The sequence below is a fragment of the Jaculus jaculus genome, chromosome 1, assembly GCF_020740685.1.
Source record: "Jaculus jaculus isolate mJacJac1 chromosome 1, mJacJac1.mat.Y.cur, whole genome shotgun sequence".
In the NCBI taxonomy this organism is placed as follows: Eukaryota; Metazoa; Chordata; class Mammalia; order Rodentia; family Dipodidae; genus Jaculus; species Jaculus jaculus.
Window position 1 is genome coordinate 87,974,062 of NC_059102.1, and position 19,125 is coordinate 87,993,186.

The 19,125-nt window shown below is 41.3% G+C and overlaps 1 protein-coding gene and 1 pseudogene across 5 annotated transcripts in view; one reads left to right on the plus strand and one right to left on the minus strand.

Annotated features, from left to right (window-relative positions):
• The window catches only part of LOC105944004, a 32,191-nt pseudogene extending 20,469 nt beyond the window's left edge, over positions 1–11,722 (plus strand).
• The window catches only part of Slc24a2 (solute carrier family 24 member 2), a 266,732-nt gene that overhangs the window by 140,481 nt on the left and 107,126 nt on the right, over positions 1–19,125 (minus strand). The gene's annotated exons all lie outside the window — the stretch shown is intronic.

Sequence of the window (19,125 nt, forward strand, 5' to 3'; positions counted from 1 at the left end):
AAGAGCAGCTTCTGGGAAAAAGATTTATTTTGGCTTACTGGCTCAAGGGGAAGTTCTACCATGGCAGGGGTAAACGATGGCATAAGCAGAGGGTGGACACCACCCCCTGGCCAACATAAAGTGGACCACAGAACAGGAGGGTATGCCAAACACTGGCATGGGGAAACTGGCTATAAATCCCATAAGCCCGCCCCCAACAATACACTCCCTTCAGGAGGCATTAATTCCCAAATATCCATCAGCTGGGAACCTAGCATTCAGAACACCTAAGTTTATGAAGGACACCTGACTCAAACCACCACGCATAGCAATAAGGCAAGAGACACACAAAAAAGGGATACAAATTGGAAAGGAAGAGATCAAGTTATCATTATTTGCAGATGACATGATCCTGTACATAAAGGATGCTAAAGACTCTACCAGCAAACTGTTGGAGCTGATAAACACTTAGAGTCATGTAGCAGGATACAAAATAAATACATAGAAATCAGTAGCCTTCCTATATGCTAACAAAAAACACACAGAGAATAAAATCAGAAAATCACTCCCATTCACAATTGCATAAAAATTACCTTGGAATAAACCTAACCAAGGAAGTGAAGGATCTCTACAGTGAGACTAAAACACTCTAGACACTCTAGATAGAAATTGTGGAAGACACTAGGAAATGGAAAGACATCCCATGTTCTTGGAATGGAAGAATGAATATTGTGAAAATGGCAATCTTACCAAAAGCAATCTACACATTAATGCAGTCCCTATCAAAATTCCAATGGCATTTTTCACAGAAATAGAAAAAAACAGTTCTAAAATTCATTTGGAATCACAAAAAACCTCGAATATCTAAACCAATTTTGAGCAACAAAAATAAGGCTGGTGGTATCACCATACCTCATTTTAACCTACATTACAGAGCCATAGTAACAAAAACATCATGGTACTGGCACAAAACAGACACAAAGATCAATAGAATAATAATGGGAAGGGTGGAAAATGAGTGGTCTCTCATCTTGCTGAAGTAGACTCAGTTAGAAAATTGAAAGGTAATGATTTACCAGAAAGGGCCCCATTGGTGTTTTGTGGATATTTAAAAATGTAAGAGGTGGGATGAATGCCATGAGTTAAAGGCCAGCCTGGGGCTACAGAGCGAGCTCCAGGTCTCAACAAACAAACAAATAAACAAACAACAACAGCAACAAGAAAAACAAAAACCTAAGTAAAAATGTAGGAGCTAAAAAGAGGAGAGGAGGATATTTTCTAGGGTAATTCTACAAGTGTACAAAATGTTTATATATATGTTCAAGAAAAGAGGGCTATGATGGTTTATTTCTTTTTTCTTTTATCATTATTATTATTATTTTGTTTTGTGAGGCAGGGTCTTCCTGTAGCCCAGGCTGACCAGGAATTTCCTATGTAGTCTCACACTGGCCTCCAACACACAGCAATCCTCCTACCTCTGCCTCCCGAGTACTAGGATTAAAGGCGTGTCCACATGGCTTATGTAATTTTAATTGTCAACTTGACACGACCTACAATCAGCTAGGAAACCAGCATCTGGGCCTACCTATGAGGGACTATCTAGATTAGGTTAGGCCTCTGAATAGGTTAGCCTCTATATTACGTCAGCGTGTATGTGAGGGGTTATTCTGATTAGATTGATTAACTGTGAGCGGTACCACTGCATGGGTGGGAGTCCTGGGCTACATGATAAGGGGTTGCTGAGCATGAGCACTCAGCCCTCTTGGCTTCCTCACAGGGACACAATGTGACCAACTCCCTGAAGTTCCTCTTGCCAGGATGAAACACAACCTTAAACTATATGCTGAAATAAACCCATCTTCCCTTTAAGTCACTTGTTCAGTTAGTGTTTGATACCAGCAATGGCAGAGTAACTAATGCAAGGACCAAGCTGAGCAAATCTTGAATTATGCTCAACGAGTTCCCTTTCCTATGCAGGAGAGAGCGTAATGAGTGTTCCCAAGGAAGATTTCCAACAGATATAGTACTAGAAGTGAATAAGCTTCAATTTTCTGAACAATTCCCTCATTTACAATTAATTCTTACTTGGTTTTGAGGTGGGTAAATGAGGTCTCAGCAATTCTTCACTGGCAAATGTAGGAATTTCTTCTTGGCTGTTTGAATTCCAGTAATATAAAGTTTCTTTAAGAATACACATTAAAAACCCTCCAAAGGCTAGTGGCAAATGTGTTTCAACCCCCCTGTCAATTACAGCTGGTGGGTGGAGGCTGCGGGAATGCTGGGCTGAGAACAATTCTGAATTCTGCTCTGGCTGGGCTCAGTGGGAGAGGCAGGGGAGGAGGACAGAGTGGATTGAAAACCACTTTAACATCCCAATCTAAAGGTGCCATACTTGATTGTGAAAAATGAACACAGGTGGCCCCCAAGTTCTAACTGCCCCTGCAGAGCCTGAATCGCTTCCTCTTGGTTGGATTTCCGAAGCATGCTCTGCAATTATGACAAGTGGACCCTTTCAGAATTGTTTGTGCAAGACCTCAGACCGTCAGCTTCAATGCTGTGAACTGGATTGTGTTTCTCTCTGAAACTAGTGACTAGATCATTTCCATAGAAAGAGCTTTCATTGAAGTCAAATTGCCATGTCAGACACCACAATGAATAGAATACAAAGTCTTTGTGGTTGCCAGGACTACAACCAATGTAAAAAAAAAATAAAAATAGAAGCACTAGAAACATACCTGGGAAGTCTGGATTGCTATGGGTGGTTAATTCTGGTGAATTTATCCTAGCCTGACTTTATCACCTATTTGTGGCAAGAACAACCTATATTTAGTTTGGCCTTCAGAGCTCTATCTTTTATGTGTTATTCTCACTTTCCGGCTCAAATTTCGGTTTTCATTCAACTCTGTTATTATTACCTTTCATATGTAATTGAGTATTTCAATCTTGTGAATTAAGAATACTAATATAAACTTAGGATACAAATATGAAGAAAGCTTGTCACTGGCATAGCACATTCCCAGTCTACCTAAAGAAATGATTGTAAAACAAGGTAGAATGCTTTAATGTTCTACTATCTCTTGATTCCAGATACCCTAACCTACTACTCATATGTCCATATTCCAATTTTTTCCTATGTGGAAGATTTCTATTTGTTTTTAAATTTCTGAGCCACAGGACATACTCCTATGTTCAGTACTCCTATGTTCCTCGTTAATATCTGCATTTTCTTCCCAGGCCCTTTGTCTCTTTTGCATAGCTGAGGTCTCCGTGTGCCTCCCACTCTCTTGTTCTCTACTTCTCTGATGACAGTTGGAATGCTGTTTCTTTGTTACCTCCTGCTTATGCGTGTCCACCTTCACTGTGGCCTCTTTCCCACCAGTGGGAGCTGCATTTCTTTCCCTGTGTCTGCCCTCTATCCCTTCTTGCCTTCTCAGAATCTTGCCACATCCATCTGCAGGGCCTCTTTGTTTCACAGGCTTTCTTCTACTGGAGTGAGTCTCTCTCTTGCCGCTGCAAACAAACTCCTGATGCATGTACCACTTTGGGCCTTTGGCTTTACATAGGTACTAGGGATTCAAACCCAGGCCAGCTGGCTTTGCAAGCAAGCACCTTCAACCACTGAGCCATCTCCCTAGCCCCTGGATTTTCTGAAACACCAGAGTCCAGGCATTGGGCATGCTGATAGTTTGGTAGCTTGTGGATCTGGGATCCTTTCCTTTGCAGTGGCTATCTCTGGATTCCAAGTTTATCCTTTCAGCTCTAGGCTAGTCACTCAGGTAATCTGAGGAGTACCTTTAAATAACTATGAGTGGTTAGTAGGGCCATCATGAGGAGTAAAGAAGAGTCAGTTCACATTGAGAGCATGACTAATATCCTGCTGTGACCTATACTGAGTGTCAAGCTTCAAGTGGAAATGCAGCCAGGCATTCTACATGCATTGTCATTGTTGCTTTCAGTCTCATCTCCCTTTTAAGCTTACCTATTATTGTTTTATACCCATTTTCCACAATCTCATTTAATCCAGGTCTACTTGTGCTTTCCTCTCTCTTCTTTGTGCAATTGCACTGTTTTGGCTTTGCTTAGATTGTTTTAGTTACTCACAATCACCATATGATCAAATCCAACTTTTTACGACCTAAACCAGAAGTATAGACTTTCCACAAAGTCCTCTCAAAAGTCCCCAACAGAAGTATATGTTTCTTTATGAGTCTGAATAACATCATTGATTGTTCTACGGTTGTGTTACTTGTAGCCTGCTAGACTGTGAGCTTCTGCAGTCACCAACCATGGTGTCCTCCAAAATACTATACATGAGGAAGTGGATTGCTCCTATCTTTATTTTGGAAATATGTGCAGATCCCAGGTATTTAAGAACATTCTTTTGAGTTGATGACTCAAAATTTACAAAATGCAGTTAAAAGAAAAGATGAGTTTGAGAGATGAGTTTAGTGGTCAATGCACTTGCTTGCAAAGCCAAAGCACCCTGGTTCGATCCCCCAGTACCTATGTAAAGGCAAAGGCACAAGGTAACACATGGGTCTGCAGTTAGTTTGCTGTAGCAAGAGGCCTTGGAACACCCATTCTGTTTCTCTCTTTCTATATGCCTCTCTCTCTAACAAATAAATAAACTATTAAAAACAAATCCAAAGATATATGATATGGGTCTCTGTGTCAATTCACAAACATGACACCCGGACCTCTCACACTTAGCAGGGAAGCCAGGTCATTTGAATATTAACAGAACTCATAATAAAATGAAAATTACATCTATTATCACTATGTGCTGAGCACCAAGCTAACAACCTTATAAGGCACTGCTATTATCCCCAATTTGCCACCAGGGAAACTGAGGTTAATTGGTTGTGGTACTCATTCTGTGTGCCTCCTCCTATACCTAGGCCTATATTCTTTAGCCACTAGGTCAATGGGCTCCTGACCTTGGGCTCAGTCAATGGAAAACTCCAGCAGAAGCCTCAGGAGGTCTGAGGCCAGGAGCAAAGAGGTCAGAACACTGATTTTCCCAGATCTCTCCTTGCTGTGGACTGTCCATGGTCCTGTTTCTCTCCTCAAGTCCTAAACTCTTGTCCAGTAGCTCTGTTCTACAGCCAGATCTCAGAAAGTTCCAATAAATCTGTCCCCTTTGTCCCAATTTAGGCAACAGAGTGACCTAAGTGCCTCATGGCCCCTTGCTGCCTTCCCTAAACTTTAGTTATGAGTTGAAATTTTTGTGTCCTTTCAAAAGAAATACACTAAAATCCTATTGCACAGTATCTCAGAACATGCCTTTATTTGCAAATACTGTTATTGAAGATTTAATTAGATAAGATAATAAGGAGGAAAGTTCTAGTTCAGTATGTCTGGTGCCTTTTAAGAAGATGGCCATGAACAGGGGATGGCGTAGTGCAGTGAGGGTGGTCAGTGGGTCCAGTGCTATAGTCAGAGAGGAGGAACTTGCTCTGATGGTCTCCTCCTGGGTGCACTGACTAAAGATAACAATAGTACATTGTCAAGGTCAAAATAGCTCAAAGAAAGGACTTTCATGTTCTCACCACAAGAAAATAATGAATACTTGAGGCACGTTAATTACTCTGATTTGGTCATTACACAATTTCTACAAGTACTATAATATCATAATCTACCCCACAAATATTTTCCATCACGCGTAAACCAAATATATGAGTGAGAGCTGGGGAGAGGCTACAGAAGCCTGAGCACCTGAGTTTGTATTCCCAGAATCCGCATAAGTGTCAAATACTATAGCACTAGTGTCTGTAATCCCAGCATGCCGAGAAGAAGGGAAGTTAGACAGAATTGCCTGGGAGCTTTTAGGCTAGCTAGCCTGCTGAACACAGTAGCAAATGAAAGACTCCACCTCAGACAAAGTGGAACAAGGATTGATATAACCGAGGTTGTACTCTGATCTCCACATGTGCACCATGGCATGCTTGCTCCTGCACACACACACACACACACACACACACACACACACACATGAAACAAGAAGAAACAAAGATAGCCATGTGAGGAAGACTGACATAGGGATTCAGGTTGACGGACACAGGAAGAATGAAGGCAGAGATTTCAATCAAGTTGCTACAAACTAAGGAGTGCCTAATACTGCTGCCCACCACTGGAAGCCAAAACTAAGAGGAGGTAAGCGAGATTCTCTTCTAGATTCCAGAGACAGCATAGTCTTTCTAGAATCTTGATATTAGACTATAGAGCCATAACCAATGAACCTATATTATTCTAAGCCATTTGGTTTGTGGTCCTTTGTTACAGTAGCTATAGGAAGTGAATACTTTCTCTTGTATCTTTGGAGATCATCCCTTAACAAAATTCTCTTTTGTTTATTGCTGTTGAGTGTGCTACATTTTCCACTGGGCCCCCAACTCTCTTAAGGCAGAAAGGCTAGAAATGGAATCCAGGCAAAATTCAAGTTTATATGATACCAATAACAATCATAGCTAAACCTTACACAGTGCTGATAGGAACTGTCTAATGCCTTTATGCCCAAGCACTATGCCCAGAGCAGATTGCATTTTCAGTACTGAAGACCTTCCTTTAATGTTAATGAGTAATTACTGATTTCTGAAGAGGCAAAAACATACTCAGAATGGTACAAGTGTGTACCAGGGTCCCCAGGCATCAGGATTTTCAGATATGCTCTATGCTTGTCTTGAATGCTATCTGAACACCAGGTGGGAGCACAGGTCCCAACCTTTGTGACCATCAAAGCCTTGAACTACAGGACAGAGTCCTCATTTTTAAGGGGAACAGGTAGAGAATTGTGAAGGAACTGAGTCCCTTTTAAATGCAAATAGGCTGGCTACTCAGCAAGTACCAATTCTTCCAGCTGACAAAAGAATAAAAAGCAGACAGATGAAAAGTAAAGATCTGAAAGTTTCCTCTGCCACAAAGTGTCCTCTGATTGTTATCCCCTCTGGACTATCTCCGGGCCTCTTTCTTTAGCATCTCAGTTCCTGTCCAGGTGAGCAGGTGGAGGAAGCTGCTGTTTGAGTAATTACTGCTCAACCATTTCTTCTTAAGGATGTCACTATTTTTAGTAAACGTGACTCATTCATATAAGGAAGTACCCAGGAGAGGGAGGAGGAGTGTTCTTAGTGATGACTTAACCCTTATGTGTAGGAATGTTTATATTTATCTGAATATTTTATTCTATCTCTTGCTAATTGCCACAGGCCAGTTTTGATCTAAGGTACAAATGAAGACATATACCGTGCCCCCTGAAGTAACTTAAAATGTTCTTCACTAAGGTCTCAAAAATATAGCCAGGAGTGAAGGTGAAAAAGGAGACAGAGAAAGCATGGATCTGTCTTCCTCAGAAGGGACAAGCATGAAAGCAACCAAGAAGTGGGAAGAAAGACTCAGGATATACAACTTCCCTGTGCAAAGCACCCTACTCGAACTGGAGGATTGAAAATCTAAGGAACAAGCCAGTTCCAGACCAAAGACTCTGTTTTCCTTTAGTAGAAGGAAAATTTGCATTGGGTCTTTGTGGTGGTTTGATTCAGGTGCCCCCCACCCCATAAACTTAGGTATTCTGACTGCTAGGTTCCCAGCTGATGGAGATTTGGAAATTAACACCTCCTGGATGCTGTGTATTATTGGGGGCGGGCTTATGGGTGTTGTAGCCAGCTCCTCCTTGCTAGTGTTTGGCACACTCTCCTGTTGCTATGGTCCACCTTATGTTGGCCAGGGGGTGATGTCCACCCTCTGCTCATGTCGTTGTTTTCCCTGCCACCATGGAGCTTCCCCCTCGAGCCTATAAGCCAAAACAAACCTCTTTTTTTTCCCCACAAGCTGCCCTTGGCTGGGTGACTTCTACCAGCAATGTGAACCCGGCTATAACAATCTTCCAGGACAGTCAAGTGCACTACCACACATGTATACTCTGGGCATGGGCAAAGCACTTCTCAGATGCTTTTGTGTAACTTCACAACATTTTTATGAGACAGGCAATTCTATCCTGTTTTAAGGACAAGAGAGTTGAGACATACACAGCTTTTGTAATTTCCTCAAAGTCCCAGACTAATAAATGGCAAATCTGGCAAGAACTCTGGTTTCTTTGAATTGTGACATTCAGTAATTCTGATCCAGTATAGTGTAGTTGGTACACTAGAGCCTAGAGAGAGTGATTCTTCCACAAGAACTAGTATTCGAGCACTTTTTAGAGCATTGCACTTGGGATTTTTTGCCTTCCTCTGCTGAGAGAAACTCCATCTCTGTGTGATAATGGGGTTTCACTAGATGAAAAAAGGATGGTAAAGATTCTGTCATTACCAATGCTTTTCTCCAATCTTTCATGCGATTCTTCCTTATTTAGCACAAGTTAATTCATCAATGACCTATATATTTTGTATCATTGTGCTTTTGTGTACTATTCATCTGACACTCCCTCCTAACAACCAGTAATCTGGTTGCCTACCATGAATCTCTAAATACCATGGACAGTTCCACACTCTGCTGGGTAAGGTAGCCTGTGGAATCTTGTTTTACAGTCTTGTGGGTACTAAAGGAAAAGACAAAATTAATTGAAAAAAATCAATAACTTAAGATGCAATAATATAAAAATGTTGGCTCAATCCATCTCAGCATTTGTTGCATGGAGAGTTGGGGTGGATCATATTATATTATGTAGTCATCTCACAGGTGGCCATCTGTTCCTTCATCATCTTCATTGAAAACACACACACACACACACACACACACACACCCCAAATAGTTCTAAGAAGCCACTGAGTGTTAAGGGAGCATGGATAAAATGTGACAAGAATTGATATCAACCTTTTCATTTTTCAAAACTTCAATCATGACATAGCATTTTGACTTTCTCTAAGGGACTCCCTGACTATAAAGCCATCAAAAGTGAAAAGGTGTAAAGCCTCCTTTTGCAATTTTCTATTGTTTCTGTCAGTGATGGACACCCTGTCTTCTGATCCTATGAAGCTTATCAACCTCTCTGAGTGTGGATTCCTGAAAATGCATTATTCTGTCAAAACACTGCAGAGTGTTTTTACCTTCTCCATCTGGAGGGCCTCCCTGTAATTTCCTAGATACGTCTTGCTCATCTCACATCGGCACTTACACTCATCCTTCTCTGTCTCCTGGCAAATCCCTCCTCTCCTCACCTGAGACCTGCTCAGTGCCCACAGTGGTACTCACTCTCCATATCCTTCTCTGCCTTCCATTCCAGGCTAAGATCTCCTGACATGCACAGCAGTAGAAATGTGGTGGGAGCCACACAAGTCTTTGCCAATTGTTAGTAATGTTTTATGAAGTAAGAAGATATCCAGGCCATTTTCTATCTGGAGGAGCACATTGTTCGGTGTCCTACCCTTCCTTTGGCTCTTACATTCTTTCTGCCACCTCTTCCAAAATGGACCCTGAGCCATGGAAGGTGTGATTGAGATATTTCAGTGCTGATCACTCCTCTGTCACTTCTTCCCAGCACCATGATGCCTCCTGAGTCATCCCAAGGTCACTGTCATCTGAAAAGAAAAGGTTCTCTCGCCAAAAGTGAGAGTAGTATTAATATATGGGTATGAACGTTAAAATAAGACCTCACAGTGCCTGACACTACCTACACAAGACCATCATAATAGGAAGAAAAGATCATGATATCAAAATAAAAGAGAGACTGATTGAGTGGGGGAGGCAATATGATGGAGAGTGGCATTTCAAAGGGGAACGTGGAGGGAAGGATTGAATTACCATGGGATATTGTTTATAGTTATGGAAGTTTTCAACAAAATTATTTTTAAAAAATAACAAGAAATAGGTAAAATTAATTTTCATCTGATATTTTACTTGTCCTAATATCTATACATTTTTATAATCTTAGCATGTAATTCATAAACAAATTAGTGGTGATATCTGACATGTTCACTTTTTTGATATCTTTGAAAACCAGGGCATATTTTTTCATCTTTTTTTCTGTTTTTTTGAGGTAGAATCTCGCTTTAGTCCAGACTGACCTGGAATTCACTCTGAAGTCTCAGGCTGTCCTTAAACTGACAGTGATCCTCCTACCTCTGGCTCCTGTGTGCTTGGATTAAAGGTGTGTGCTACCATATCTGGCTCATTGTAGCACATCCTGATTCAGATGCTGTAGCATTAGCTCATGAGACAAGTTGGCACCTCATACTCAGTAGAACTCAAAGTCCTGTCCTTCCCACCATATCTTATCTCTGCTGTGGTGTCTGATGATCCCCGCGTCCTGTGTTAGTTGCTCTCCAATGGCACATGCTTCCTCCACCTATTTGCAAGCCCTTGGGCACAGAGACCCAGGGGCACCCTTTGAACTTCCTAGAGTATACAGGGATAATTATGTTCCCTGAGCCTGGGGCTCCATCCTAGACCTCTGGCTGGGGACACAGTGCTATTTCTAACTAGGAAGCTCTCTCCAATTCTCTTATTTTCAAAAAGCACCATGTTCCCTGTCACCTCTCAGTTTGACTTAATGTCTGTTTCCTAAACACCCTTTATTAGGATTTATGTTGTACTATCATGATTACTTTGCTCATTCATTTCATTTGCTGTCTGATGAGTAGTTTCATGCATGCACATCTGTGTCTTCCACATCTTACTGGTCTCAGACCACCAATAAACAGTAGACTATAAAATTAATGCAGGAATACTAAATAGTATACACTAAATACAGTAAGGGTTGGCCAGGTATGGTGGCACATGGGGAGGTAGAGGTAGGAGGATTGCAGTGAGTTTGAGGCCAGCCTGAGACTACATAGTAAATTCTGGGTCAGCCTCTACTTGGAAAGACTCTACTTGGAAAAAGAAAAGACAAAAACAACAACAGAAAAACCCCAAATAAGGATTGATATTTATATTTTTCAGGGGAAAAAACTTTGTTCTTACTTAAGTTATGAATCTATCATCTGCAAAGTACACAATTGGGTATGTTCAACACGTTGTCCTGTTCCCTGGAGTGAGGACAGAAAAGTGGAACTATACCTGTACCATCTCATGTAAGCCTCATTATAACTCTGTAAAGGAGGTGGCATTGCCCATATTAATAATGAAAAAGGCTCTTTCTGTTACGGCTGCACAGGCATGTTTGGTGGGAATGCACAGCCAATGTGCTGGCAGCTTGGAGATGGGAGCGTGGCAAAACTTAGGTGACCCTGCGGAGACCCTTCAAAAAATCCTGACTTGACCAAGAGCTGAAGGTGATAGCTGACAGAGTATGGGCTTGGAACAAACGTGAGTCTGGAGGGTCAAGCTCAGCTTGGCTAAGGCTGCCTGGGAGCTACTGACACTGAATGAAAAGGACCCAGGTGCCTTCTTGAACTAGGGCCCTGCTGCGGCCACTTGTTCTCACTGGGGTGCTGGATGAGGGCAAGGTGAAGCTGGATTCCATCCTGGGCCTGAAGACTGAGGGTTTCTTAGAGAGATGGCTGCAGACCCAGGTCTTCAAGTTGGGCCTGGCCAAGACTATCCACTGTGCCCATGTGTTCATCTGCCAGTGCCATACACATCAGTGCCTGCAAGTGGGTGGTGAACATCATCTGCCTGGGTTCCCAAAAACACATTGACTCCTCCCTCTCTTCTCCACATGGTGGTGGCTGCCCAGGCCCTGTGAAGAGGACGAATGCCAAAAATGGCCAGGAGCCGCGGGTTGCGGGAAGCTGGTGATGATGAGGAAAAGGATGAAGCCCATAACTTTCTGAGCTTGGGAGGATTGTCTAGTTTTCCAGCCAGCTAATAAAACAGGATCAATAAAACAAATAATGAAAAAGAAAGGATAAGAAAACAGGGTTCAGCAAGGTAAAGAGGTCTGCCCAAGGCTGCAGAGCTACTGAGTGCCACAAGAAGGATGTGAGTCCAGGTTGGTCTGTCTGTTTCTGAAGATGACATTTCTACTGAGGCCTCAGTTCCAACACAGTTCTAGAGCAGGAACCTGTGACTGCTGCAGACAAACTTCCCAGGGTGCTCTTTACACAGATGATGGGGGAAGGACAGAGCATAGCCACACAGCTTTTCTGTCACTATTCCCTTGCCAGGACCTCCCCTCATGAGAAGCACCAATTATGATGACAAAAGATTCTTCCTACCCTAGCAACAGACTAGCATCCTGGAGACACATGGGACTAATTATAGCAATAAAGGTCCTGGATCCATGTCGCAGGGCAGTCAGCCACAGCTTCTGAGTTCAAGAAACAGCTTTACTGAGCCATGCTGCTTCTCCCAGAGGACCCTTGCTTTTATTCCTCAAGCACTTCTGTGGCTCCTTGGAAGGGAGGGACACCTAAAAACATCACCCAATAGCACTACCCAGCTAAGTATGCCTTAGTGCTACTGCAGGATCCCTGGGCTACGTGGGTGCTAGGCTGTGGGTCTGGCTTTGTAAGCAGGGATTGCCTTTCCTTCCAGTCTCTTGCTTGTCCTGATAACCTTCTGCTGGAAGCAAACAGATGGCAGGGCTAGGTTTAGATATATCTACTGTCCCTATTACCCAGCTATTTCTTGTTGAAATGCTTGTGAACATGGGTGTGTTTCTTCAAAGGCTGGTTCTGCGAGTTCAGTCTGAACTCCCATTATCCCATCCCATATTAGTATCTTTAGGAAAATGTCACTTCTGCGTTTGGATTTTGATTCATCTTATGACAGTTGATAATTTTGTAATCAAAACTTATATTTACTGAGTGCTTTATGGATAGGCATGGTGCTAAGCACTTTATATACATTAATTCAATTCTTGTGCTCAGTATCCCTGGATATTGGATATTAGAGTTCCTGTTGCATAAAGAGAAGCCAGGGTTAAAAGCAGTACAATGACATGGGGCAAACCAGGGATATGGGTAGAACTGCCTACCAAAGTTATGTACTGAAGCCCTAAATCCTGAAAAATGTAACCTGATTTCACAAAGTATCCTTGAAGATGTAATCAAGTGAAGATAAATCATGCTATGTATGGGTGGACTCTACTTACGATTACTGGTGTCCTTGAGAGAGAAAGATTTGGACACAGAAAACACACATAGGGAAGAAGGCCACATTGCAATGGAGAGAGATTAGAGATGGGAACCTGCAAGCTGAGAAGGTCAAAGATGGCCAGTAGTTAGAAAGAAGTAAGGAAGGAGTGTTCGGAGAATCCACAAGGGGAGCATTGCCTTGCAACACACTGATTTCAGACTTCTAGCCTCTCATTTGTGGGAATTTGTTATGGCAACCCAGCCAATTAGAATGCCTGGGATTCAAACACCAGGTTCACTGAGTCTAAAGGCACCCTCCTCAGAGGTCAGCAAGGCTGCCTGGTGTATGACCATTAACATCTGAAGTCCCCACTCTGGCCAATATCTGGTCTGCTTATTCATGAGGAAAGCCAGGGAGATTCATGACACAGGAATGGCATGATCCAACCAAGGCAAATTTTCCAAACATGGCCCTTAATAAAGGGGATAAGAATAGGGCCAGGCCAGGCCAGGACATGTAGCTCAATGGTAGATTTCTGGCCACACATTTGCACACCTCTAGGTTTGATTTCCTACTAATGATAGAATTATGCTGGTGGGGAGACATTCAGGGGATACTGGAAATTAAATTTAGGTAGCCTAGCTGGGGGGAATGGGGATAAGAAAGAAAAGAACCACACTGAGAAGTGTTGAGAAGGTGGAGTAGAGGACTACTCCCAGCGGATGGAGGGATGTAGGTGATGGTCTATTGGTGTGATGCTCAGGTTTGGCCTGGGTACCTGGGTGAGTATTTATCTCATAGTGAGAAGTGAACAGCTTGTTGTGGTTGATCTAAACATTATAGATTAGACTTTAATTGAAATGGATTGGTTATTGAAAGTAGGCTTTAGAATCAGACAAAAGTTGTTATGATTCCTAGCACTGCAATTCACCAGTTATTGGCAAATCACTTAACTCACAAAGTTTTCATGTCTTCATCTGTTCAAGTGAGGATAATATGATTTATTATATATATGTGAGTGGGGCGTGGTTTAGAGCACATGGCAAGCAAATATTCAAGGGTGACCTTTTATAAAATGTTTATAATTAATCAATGATTTCTTCCAGGAATGATTGAATGATGTATTTTGCTAAGTCTCAGTATTTCCAATGAAATAGAGAGGATCTTTTTTTATTTCTCCAATTTCATGTTAGAACAGTATTGGTAAACTGTTATACAGGAAACTGTTACACAGTGCTAGCTACATTTAATGTTTCATGAAAATAAAACTCAACTCCCCTATGCAACACATATTACAAACATGCACAACATACACATAAAAAAAGAAAATAAAAAATTTTTAGCTCTGTCAGTGGGAGTACAAAGGAGCTATCATTTTTTAGTGCAGAGTTTGAACAATTTGGATTAGGAAGACCTTGTAAATTATACAGTGCTAGCTACCTTTAATGTTTCATGAAAATAAAACTCAACTCCCCTATGCAACACATATTACAAACATACTCAACACACACATAAGAAAAAGGAAAATAAACTTATTTTTAGCTCTGTCAGTGGGAGTACAAAGGAGCCATCATTTTTAGTGCAGAGTTTGACCAGTTTGGATTAGGAAGACCTTGTAAATGAGGTAAAGACAGATAGTGCAGAGAATATACATTTCTTTATTTCCAGCAATTCACAGGAACAGCATGTGCCAGCAATAAAATAGCACCTTCTCTTTCCTAGCAGATTCTCTGCGCTTCTCTGGGACTACTAAAACCATTAGGCTTTGTTTGACGCAGGACATCGTGTCCTTCTCCCTGAGGTTATCGTCATGGTGCTTTTCATGGTTGCAGACAGTAAACTGCTCCCTAAGTGGGACTGTCCTCTGACTAGGGCATTTTATCTCTTTAAAAGCACAGTGTGTCCACCACGACAGCTGCTATTATGTCCACATTCTCAGAACTACACAAACAATAATTCTCCTCATTTTCTTGAAATAATTCAGATAAAAACTGTACAAATTAATAAAGATCAGGTACATTTTTATTGGTATAACTGGGATCTGTTTCTTCAGATGAGATACCAATAAATCCATTTTCTACAATTAGAAGTAATTTGATTTCCTTGTCATTTAAAACATATCTTACATGATTTACTGTATAAAAATAAAATAAAATAAAATCTTGACTTTAGCATCATTATGAAAGGACGAAGTCACTAAAGACAGGAGCAGAGATTTTGCCCCAAGTCATTCCTGCTCCAATTATGTTATTTTCTCCTTTCATCACAGATGTTTCAAAATAAGCTATTCAAAAGTGAATAAATCATGAATTATCTACTATACATTCCCACTCAGATCTGCTATTCTTCCTGCATTTCCTGTCTTGATCACTGACTCCACCATGGACCCAGAGGCCTGGCGTTGTCCTGAGCAGGGTCTGAGGGTTTCAGTTCCCAGTCCTGCTTCCCGTCTTCCTTCCCTCCATTCCTAGTTTAGCCTGCCTCTTGGATGAACTCTCAGGTGCTCCAAGAATCATAATCCCCTCTGGTGCTCATCCCATTTCTTATTTGTGGGTTCTTCCACAATTCTCTAGGGCAGCCCAGGGCTTTCTAAATGACCCTCTTCTCCCCTGGGAAACAAATGCCAGGACACAAGTGCCAGCACATGGGATGGCTGAGAAGACCATCAGAATGATCGCATCCCCTGGTGGAGCCACTACTTGGCTACTTCCTGCCAAGGCCTGGACTTGCTGTCCCATCTTGCCTGCAACCTTGCTTTTTCTTCTTCCTGGAAATTTTTTTTTTTTTTGACACATCATCCACTCAGAAAATAAGTTTTAAGCATACCATTAGTTCTTATATTCCCTCCTTCAGGAAGCTGTTTGGGATCCTTCCTTCTCCATTGGCCCCCCAGGACTCCTCCTCCCAGCCTGATTTTATTTCTATGCTCATACATTTTATCTTGCACATTTGTATGCATGTGTGTGTGCTGCGGTGTGTGATGTATGATGGATGCATATGTGCACACAGATGCATATGGCCATGTGAGTGTGGAGTTAGAGGAGAACTTTGGGTGCTCTTCTTTTGCTCCTGGTATTTCCTCGAGATGAGGACTCTTCCTCAATCCAGAGCTGTTGATATTTTGGTCACTAAGCCCTGGTGATTCTCCAGTCTCTGCCTTGCATGGTACTCAGGCTACAGACGTGTATAGCCATGATAAGTTTTTACATGGCTTCCAGAGAATCAAACTAAGGTGTCTCAGGCCCTCACGCTTTAGAGGCAAGTGCTCTCAAATGCGGAGTCTTCTCCTCAACCCCTATTACTGTATTTTTTCATATTACTGTATGTTTTTATTTTATTTTATTATGAGAGAGAGGGAGAGAGAGAGAGAGGGAGGGAGAGAGAATTGGCACACCAGGGCCTCTAACCACTGCAATTGAACTACAGAAGAGTGTATCACCTGGTGCCCATGCATGACTTTGTGTGTGTGTGTTATCTTGTGCATCTGACTTATGTGGGTTCATGGAAGCCAATCCTCAGGCCTTAGGCTTCAAGGCAAGTGCCTTAACTGCTGAGCCATCTCTCCATTCCATATTACTGTATTTTTAATGATGTACTTTACATATTTGCCATACCAGAAGTTCCTTGGATATGAAAACTGTTTGCAATACACTATTGCCTCTCCCTAGCATAAGATGGGTTGAGATACAGAAGAGGCAGACATGGCCCAGACATAGCCCCTATGTTTCAGGGAAAGGTAACTGACCTGTGTACACTACAAATGACTCTTCCTAGCCTAGGCGCTAGGTGGTAGAGCAAGGTCCACTTTGTCTGTGATGAATGGACCTTCCTTCTGTCTAGGGAACATGTGACTCCTCTGGTAAAATTGTAATCCATCCACCAGTGCCCAGACCTCCAACTAATTTGCCTGAAATAATGAGATTCAAATGGAGTCAATTCTGTGATCAATGAGCTATCTACTGGTTCTAGGAAGTATTGATGATGAAAAGAAACATATTTGTTTTAGAGAGCTTTGGTAAAGAATAGAATTTGCTGATTAAGTACTTAAAATAATTTGTTAAATGCATAAATAGCATTAAATTTTTAGATGCTTTAAAAGCATTGCAAGGCTCTACAGCTTACACTAATAATGATCTTTTCAGGGTGATAAAAAGATTACAGCTTATTTTTGTTTGCTGTTGTTGGTTTCTTTGACTTTTACCCTCCATGGAGGTACTTTTCCAAATGTTTATTTATGTGGTAGGAAAAGGTTTCAAAAGAATTTACTTTTTCTGTTTATTTTTTGAGGTAGGATCTTGCTCTAGCTCAGGCTGACCTGGAATTCACTATGTGGTTTCAGGCTAGCCTTGAACTCACAGTGATTCTCCTACCTCAGTTTCCTGAGTGCTGGGATTAAAGGGTATACCACCACACCTGGCTTCAGAAAGAGTTTTCATTAAAAATGAGGCAAGATAAAAGTGAAGAGAAAGCACATAAAATAAGATAAAGTAACCCTTGATTAGTAATTTTTTGCTACATGGCAATCCTTTAAAAATTAAAATATCACAAAAGATAAAATTTTGACCACTAATGAATGGCAGATTAAGAAGGATGTTTGTCTTTGAAAAAATATTTTATTACCCAATAATCATCAATATCCCAACCTAAAATATTGCTTTTTAAGCATTTTTCAATAGTAGAAATATTTTTCATTAGAAAAACTCTACCTGAAATGATTAAAACTTTTATGTATTTTGGCAGTTTAAAATCAAATATTCTGTATCATGTCTTAGAACCAAATAAATATATCTAGTATGTAATATAATATAAATGGTATATTTTTGGTATGTAATATATATTATAAATTTACATGTACTAATTTAAGTATAGGTATATATCAGCATACACACATTTATATCTTATATTTACATATATGAATACACATATATAAAAGCATATGTAAGTAAAGATATAAAAATATAAGTATAAAATAGAGATGCACAAAACACATAATAAAGGAGGTCTCAAAGATCCAGTTCCCAGGTATAACAGTGTGCCATGGTAGGAATGGTCTTTTACTAGACAATCCCAGTTTCCAGTTCTTCTCTGTCACACTAGCCTTATAACCTCAGAGAAATGACTCAGCCTTTCGGAGTTTCTTCCTCATTACAACTCAGGCTAATAGTACTGACTGAACTACATGAGATGATTTAGGTAGTAAGCCTAGCCCAGAGCAGGCACTCAATAATGGGGACCTACTATGGCTGTGGCTTCCATTGTTATTCTGACTCTGAATTCGGTGTTCTTTCTGCTATTCTGCTCAAGGCTCTGCCTGGTTAGTATAGCTTTCATTCCACGAGATACATTGCACTCCATCTTGCTGTAGTAGAAATGGCAGGATGACATCAAAATTGTTGTGTACTCCACTAGTATGTGGCTGCAGACAAAACCTCCTGACCCACTGGAAAGGTAGATGCATGAAGTGGTTATGGCATCCAAATCTACCACTTACTGTGGGTTTCTCTCTAGATGAGTTATTTGGTGCGACACTTTATTCTTGCTTATTAAGCACCATGGGTTGGGATTTTATTATGCTGTCCAAAGAAAAACAGATGCACTATTTTAGCATATTGGGAGGATATCTCACAAACATTATAATGTATAAATACAGACCCTAAACCCTGCAGTTAGTATGACCCTAAAATGTTGACAGAACCTGACTCACCTCTGCTATAAGTGTTCCACGTAGCCTCTCTTTCAGTGCATAAGGTAAGTCTTTCAAAGAACCTCCCCCCCCAGCTCTACCAGGACACTCTTCTCTCATCTACCTTGCTCCCAGTGTCCCAGTCTACCTTATTTCAAGATATGGACTTTGCTCTTCATCTCAAAATGCTGCTGATCTCAGGTACCCACATAGAGCTCAGATCTTTTCCTTCCTGCCATCTAATTTGTACAGGTTAGTTGTCTCATTTAGAAAATATGGGTAAGCCGGGCGTGGTGGTGCACACCTTTAATCCCAGCACTTGGGAGGCAGAGGTAGGAGAAGCGCCATGAGTTCAAGGTCAACCTGAGACTGCACAGTGAATTACAGGTCAGCCTGAGCAACAGTGAGACTCTACCATGAAAAGTCAAAAAGAGAGAGTGGAAAGAAATTATGGGTAATATTTTTTTCCTAAAATGACATTTGATGGCCAGCTTTCCCGTACCCCGTTA